The sequence below is a fragment of the Lipotes vexillifer genome, unplaced genomic scaffold, assembly GCF_000442215.2.
Source record: "Lipotes vexillifer unplaced genomic scaffold, Lipotes_vexillifer_v1.1 scaffold371, whole genome shotgun sequence".
In the NCBI taxonomy this organism is placed as follows: Eukaryota; Metazoa; Chordata; class Mammalia; order Artiodactyla; family Lipotidae; genus Lipotes; species Lipotes vexillifer.
In genome coordinates this window covers 4299521-4306542 of record NW_006786304.1, presented here as the reverse complement: position 1 = coordinate 4306542, position 7022 = coordinate 4299521, and the positions used below count along the sequence as shown (strand labels likewise).

General features: G+C 42.2%; 1 protein-coding gene across 1 annotated transcript in view; it reads left to right on the top strand.

The window, feature by feature from the left end:
* SPTBN4 (spectrin beta, non-erythrocytic 4) overlaps window positions 1–7022 on the top strand; it is a 73942-nt gene that overhangs the window by 2768 nt on the left and 64152 nt on the right. The window lies entirely within an intron of this gene.

The window sequence follows — 7022 nt, the reverse complement described above, 5'->3', positions numbered from 1 at the left end:
TCCGCGGCATGTGGGATCTTCCCGGTCCGGGGCACGAACCCGTGTCCCCTGCATCGGCAGGCGGACTCTCAACCACTGCACCACCAGGGAAGCCTGGACCTTGAATCTTTAGACCAGCACTGTCCAATAGAACTTTCCATGATGATGGGAAAATGTTCTGTATCTGTGATGTCCAATATACTAACCACTGATACTTGTGGCTGTGAGCACTTGAAATGTGGCCAGTGCTATTTGAGGGACTGAATTTTTAATTTGATTTAGTTTTAATTAATTTAGATTTCAATAGGCACATGTGGCTTGTGGCTGCTGTATGGAGCAGTGCAGCCATAGAACCTTAGAAATGTATTGATACAATCCCAGAAACGGGGGACTTTCTAAGCATGCTTCCTTAGAATCCCGAAATGCTGAAACCTCGCATCTTAGGACCTTGGAATGTCATACCCAGAGATTCTTTGAACCCAAGACCTTTAGAAGTGGAGACTCATGTAAACAGAACTTTATAATCACAGATCTTAAGACATTTTAATCGTTGGCTCCTAGGGTCTTAGAACATCAGAAACTTAAACTCTAATGCACATAGATCCTTAGGGCTTTATAATCCTAAACCTATAGGATTTCAGATTAGAAACGTTTATCCTGAGCACTTTAAGAAAGAATAACCACACATTCATGTTTTTCGCCCTGAAACCCTCAGTCTTGGGACAACTGGAATGGTTGGTCACCATACTTGGATGTTTTAGGACAATATAAGCAAAGCCCGGAGAACTGTATAGTTATAGAGTCTTATGATCTTAGACCTTTGGAACTGTAGGCCCTTGAACTTTAAGACTTTGTATTCACGGGGCTTTAGAACCTCAGAAGTGTTTAATCATCAGTATTGAAGTTTTATGAACAAAGACCCTTCAGAGACATGTAACTCCATAATCATAAGCCTTTAAAACATTAGACCCTTAGCACGATGACCCTTGGAATGTTAATATCTCAGAAACATGGAGTGTTATACACATAAGATATATATTGTCAAGAGTCATGAAATCTTAAAATCCAAAAGTCAGAATGAGTTCCCTTAGAATCTCAGAATTTTAGTAACTCAGCATTTGACAATCGTGGGCTCTTCAATATTAAGATTCTTGGAAACTTCTGTCAAGCAGGTTGTTAAACTCAAGGGCCTCTGGGAAAGCAGGTGACATACACGAGTGAGTGGCCTGGGGACTGTGGTCACCCTAGTCACCTGCTCTAACCATGGGGAAATGCAGGCCCAGAGCTGCTAGCTCTGATGTTTATCTGCAATCTCCCAATCAAGAAAACCAAAAAAACAACTTTAAGTGCATAAATTCTGAACCAGATTCAGCCCATGGATTGCTAGCTTCCTCTGGTTTAGACACCTAGAAGAATATAAACATATACTCGTGGAAACTTTAAATTTTTTTTCTGTAAATTTATTTATTTATTTATTTTTGGCTGCACTGGGTCTTCGTTGCTGCGCACGGGCTTTCTCTAGTTGAGGCGAGCAGGGGCTATTCTTCGTTGCGGTGTGCGAGCTTCTCATTGTGGTGTCTTCTCTTGTTGCGGAGCACATGCTCTAGGCACGTGGGCTTCAGTAGTTGCAGCACGTGGGCTCAGTAGTTGTGGCGTGTGGGCTCTAGAGCTCAGGCTCAGTAGTTGTGGCACACAGGCTTAGTTGCTCTGCGGCATATGGGATCTTCCCGGACCAGGGCTCAAACCCGTGTCCCCTGCATTGGCAGGCAGATTCTTAACCACTGTGCCACCAGGGAAGCCCAAAATTGTATTTTTAAAAAAATTTTATTTTTTATTCCTTTCTTGGCCGTGATGCATGGCATGTTAGTTCCCCAACCAACAATCTTAGTTCCCCAACAAACAATCAAACCTGCGCCCCCCACCCCCCAGCGTTGGAAGTGTGGAGTCTTAACCACTGGACCATCAGGGAAGTCCCAAAATTGTATTTTTAGACTCATAGATTAAAAAACTTGGGAACGTATCTACTTAGAATTCTAGAATTTATTATTTCATCCACAAAATATTTGATCAGTGACTGCTCTGCGCCTGGCCTGTCCTGGACAATATGAGAGACATAGTAGTGACTGAGGCAGCCCTGGTCCTGCTCCTCCAGGGCTCCCAGTCCAGTGGGAAATTTAGATCCAGCCCAAAATGATGACCCACAGGGATCAGGGCCAAGATGGGGGAGGCACAGGCAGAGGCCAGATGTGGAAGTTCAGGGCTGTAGGAGACCAGATGAGGGGCCTGATCCTGTCTAGAGAATCAGAGTGCTTTCTGGAGGAAGAGATGGCTGAGCTGAGCCCTAATGGACAAACAAGAGTGAACCCTGGGGAAGAGAGTGGAAGAATATTCCAGAGAGAGGGAACAGAATAGGCAAGACCTCTAGAAGTTAAGAGTGGCTGGAGCGAAGTGGTGAGTAAATGATGGCAGGCAAGGAACCAGTGGCTGCCAGATCTTGAGGGGCCTTGTAGGCCATTCCAAAGAGTGTGAGGGCACCTGGAGCTACGGTGAGATTTTAAGCAGAGGTGGGATGTGGTAACGTGAGGATCAAGGACTCCTGAACTGTTAGAACCTCTGATTCAGAGAGCACCAGCCTTGGACACCTCAGACAGAATAGAATCCAGAGAAATGTAGGGACCCAGCTAAGAAAAAAAAAAAATTCTCATATACTCCCTGTGTCTACTTAATTATTAGAACTATGGTTTTCTGTTCCGTTATGGTTTGCTACGGGATATTGAATATATCGTAGTTCCCTGTGCTATGCAGTAGGACCTTGCTGTTTATCCATTCTAGATAAAATAGTTTGCATCTGCTACTCCCAAACTCCCAATCCTTCCCTCCCCCCCCCCCCCTTGGCAACCACAAGTCTGTTCTCTATATCTGTGAGTCTCTTTCTGTTTCATAGATAAATTCATTTGTGTCGTATTTTAGATTCCACACGTGTTATCATTGAAATATGGTTTTCTTAAATGCACAAAAACACGCAACTCTGTTTATATCTCTTATGCCTATGGTTCCCTACAACTAAAACACATTGTATTGGATTCCAGACCCAAAGCACAAAACCAGTAACTTCAGCTTAACAGTGACTTGATGATGCTGCTATCCTGCTGGTCAAGATACGAACATGACGTAGACAGCTAGGGTGCATTTTCTTTTGCATCCCTTTGCCCACTTCTCTCATGGTTTTCCTCTATTCACACTAAGGCCAAACCCTTGAGCAGAGTCCTCCGTAATATGTTTTTGCATGAAGGTTTTTTTTTTTTTTTTTTGGCCACACCGTGCAGCATGCGGGATCTTAGTTCCCGCACTAGGGATCGAACCCATGCCCCCTGCAGTGGAATCGTGGAGTCTTAACCACTGGACCGCCAGGAAGTCCCTGCATGAAGATATTTTTAAAAATTGTCTGGTCCCATCCGTCACAGAGAGTTCCCATAATCATGCTCCACAGTTATTTTTTCTTTTAAATATTTATTTATGTATTTGGCTGCACTGCGTCTTAGTTGTAGCATGCAGGATCTTTTTAGTTGCATCATGCGGGATCTAGTTCCTGGCCAGGAATTGAACCCAGCCCCCTGCAGTGGGAGCACGGAGTCTTAACCGCTGGACCACCAGGGAAGTCCCATGCTCCACAGTTTGTGTGGAGGCCCCTTTCCTCTTTTTTTTTTTTTTTTAATTGGCCTATAGTTGCTTCAGAATGTTGGAAGCCCCTTTCCTCTTGATCTACTCCTTTATTCTCTTTTAGTCCCACGTCTCACACCAATGCCTTCTCTCCTATAGGCAATCATTCTGATTGTTTTAACGCAAATCTTTTTCTTCGCAACACGTGCGTTGCTAATTAGTGTGCATGTATCCGTGTTTTTTTAACTCTAAAAGGTATTACATGACACAGAAAGGCAGATATATTGTGGGTCCAGCATCTCCACAGTGAGCACCCCCTTGTAACCAGATCAGGAAACAGAATCTGACAGCCCCAGAGAAGTCCCTCTCAGGCTGCCTTTGTATCATCCCAAGAGTAAACACTGTCCTAGCCAGTGTACATTCATTTTGCTAGCATTTGAACTTTAGATAAATGGAATCATGCAGTGGGTACCCTTCTGTGTTTGAGTTCATTCACTCAACATGCTTCTCATGAGATTGACCCATGTCTACCTGTATGTGTAGGTTGTTCCTTTTCATTGCTGTATAGTATTCCACAGTGTGAAAATGCCATGGTTTATCCATTCACCTGTTGATGAGCATTTGGTTTGCTTCTAATTTGGGGATGTCACAAGCTAGACTATTGCAAACTAGTGATTTGTAGTATCACAAACTATTACAGATTATTGCTGCTCTAAATATACGTGTTTTGAGAGACATAAGCACTCATTTTTGAGGCTTATACCCACCCAGGAGTGAAATTGTTGGGTCATAAGGTATGTGTATATCTAACTTTAGTAGAAACTTCCAGTTTGTATCATTTTACATTCCCACCAGCAGTGTATGAATGATTCAGTTGCTGTACAGCCAACCCTTGGTGTGGTCAGTCTTGTAATTTTAGCCATTCTAATGGGTATGCATTCTACTGTGGTTTTAATTTGCATTTTCCTGATGACTAAAAACAACTAATGAAGTGGAGCTCCTCTTCATATATTTACTGACTATTTGGATATCCTCCTGTGAAGTGCCCATTCAAGTCTTTTGCCCATTTTCCTCTCTTTTTCTAATTGTTTTGCAGGTGTTCTTATATATTCTGGGTACCCCCCCCCCCTTGGCAACCACAAGTCTGTTCTCTATATCTGTGAGTCTCTTTCTGTTTCATAGATAAATTCATTTGTGTCGTATTTTAGATTCCACACGTGTTATCATTGAAATATGGTTTTCTTAAATGCACAAAAACACGCAACTCTGTTTATATCTCTTATGCCTATGGTTCCCTACAACTAAAACACATTGTATTGGATTCCAGACCCAAAGCACAAAACCAGTAACTTCAGCTTAACAGTGACTTGATGATGCTGCTATCCTGCTGGTCAAGATACGAACATGACGTAGACAGCTAGGGTGCATTTTCTTTTGCATCCCTTTGCCCACTTCTCTCATGGTTTTCCTCTATTCACACTAAGGCCAAACCCTTGAGCAGAGTCCTCCGTAATATGTTTTTGCATGAAGGTTTTTTTTTTTTTTTTTTGGCCACACCGTGCAGCATGCGGGATCTTAGTTCCCGCACTAGGGATCGAACCCATGCCCCCTGCAGTGGAATCGTGGAGTCTTAACCACTGGACCGCCAGGAAGTCCCTGCATGAAGATATTTTTAAAAATTGTCTGGTCCCATCCGTCACAGAGAGTTCCCATAATCATGCTCCACAGTTATTTTTTCTTTTAAATATTTATTTATGTATTTGGCTGCACTGCGTCTTAGTTGTAGCATGCAGGATCTTTTTAGTTGCATCATGCGGGATCTAGTTCCTGGCCAGGAATTGAACCCAGCCCCCTGCAGTGGGAGCACGGAGTCTTAACCGCTGGACCACCAGGGAAGTCCCATGCTCCACAGTTTGTGTGGAGGCCCCTTTCCTCTTTTTTTTTTTTTTTTAATTGGCCTATAGTTGCTTCAGAATGTTGGAAGCCCCTTTCCTCTTGATCTACTCCTTTATTCTCTTTTAGTCCCACGTCTCACACCAATGCCTTCTCTCCTATAGGCAATCATTCTGATTGTTTTAACGCAAATCTTTTTCTTCGCAACACGTGCGTTGCTAATTAGTGTGCATGTATCCGTGTTTTTTTAACTCTAAAAGGTATTACATGACACAGAAAGGCAGATATATTGTGGGTCCAGCATCTCCACAGTGAGCACCCCCTTGTAACCAGATCAGGAAACAGAATCTGACAGCCCCAGAGAAGTCCCTCTCAGGCTGCCTTTGTATCATCCCAAGAGTAAACACTGTCCTAGCCAGTGTACATTCATTTTGCTAGCATTTGAACTTTAGATAAATGGAATCATGCAGTGGGTACCCTTCTGTGTTTGAGTTCATTCACTCAACATGCTTCTCATGAGATTGACCCATGTCTACCTGTATGTGTAGGTTGTTCCTTTTCATTGCTGTATAGTATTCCACAGTGTGAAAATGCCATGGTTTATCCATTCACCTGTTGATGAGCATTTGGTTTGCTTCTAATTTGGGGATGTCACAAGCTAGACTATTGCAAACTAGTGATTTGTAGTATCACAAACTATTACAGATTATTGCTGCTCTAAATATACGTGTTTTGAGAGACATAAGCACTCATTTTTGAGGCTTATACCCACCCAGGAGTGAAATTGTTGGGTCATAAGGTATGTGTATATCTAACTTTAGTAGAAACTTCCAGTTTGTATCATTTTACATTCCCACCAGCAGTGTATGAATGATTCAGTTGCTGTACAGCCAACCCTTGGTGTGGTCAGTCTTGTAATTTTAGCCATTCTAATGGGTATGCATTCTACTGTGGTTTTAATTTGCATTTTCCTGATGACTAAAAACAACTAATGAAGTGGAGCTCCTCTTCATATATTTACTGACTATTTGGATATCCTCCTGTGAAGTGCCCATTCAAGTCTTTTGCCCATTTTCCTCTCTTTTTCTAATTGTTTTGCAGGTGTTCTTATATATTCTGGGTACAAGTCCATTGTCTGATATATGTGCTGTGAATATTTTCTCCCACTGTGTGGCTTGCCTTTTCATTCTCTTAACGTGGCCTTTTGATGAACAGTATTTCTTAATTTAAAGGTAGTCTAATTTGATACTTATTTAATCATTATTTCCTGTATGGCTAAAATTCTGTGTCTTGTGTAAGAAATCTTTGCCTACTCCAAGGTCATGGAGATATTCTTTGATGTTTTCTTCTGAAAGCCTTATTGTATTCCTTTCACATCTAGATTTATAAGCCAAATGGTATTTAGTATATTTATTATTGTGTACAGTGTGGGTCAAGGTTCTCTTTTTCCCCCACATGGATGTCCAGTTGACTCAGCTCCATTTATTGAA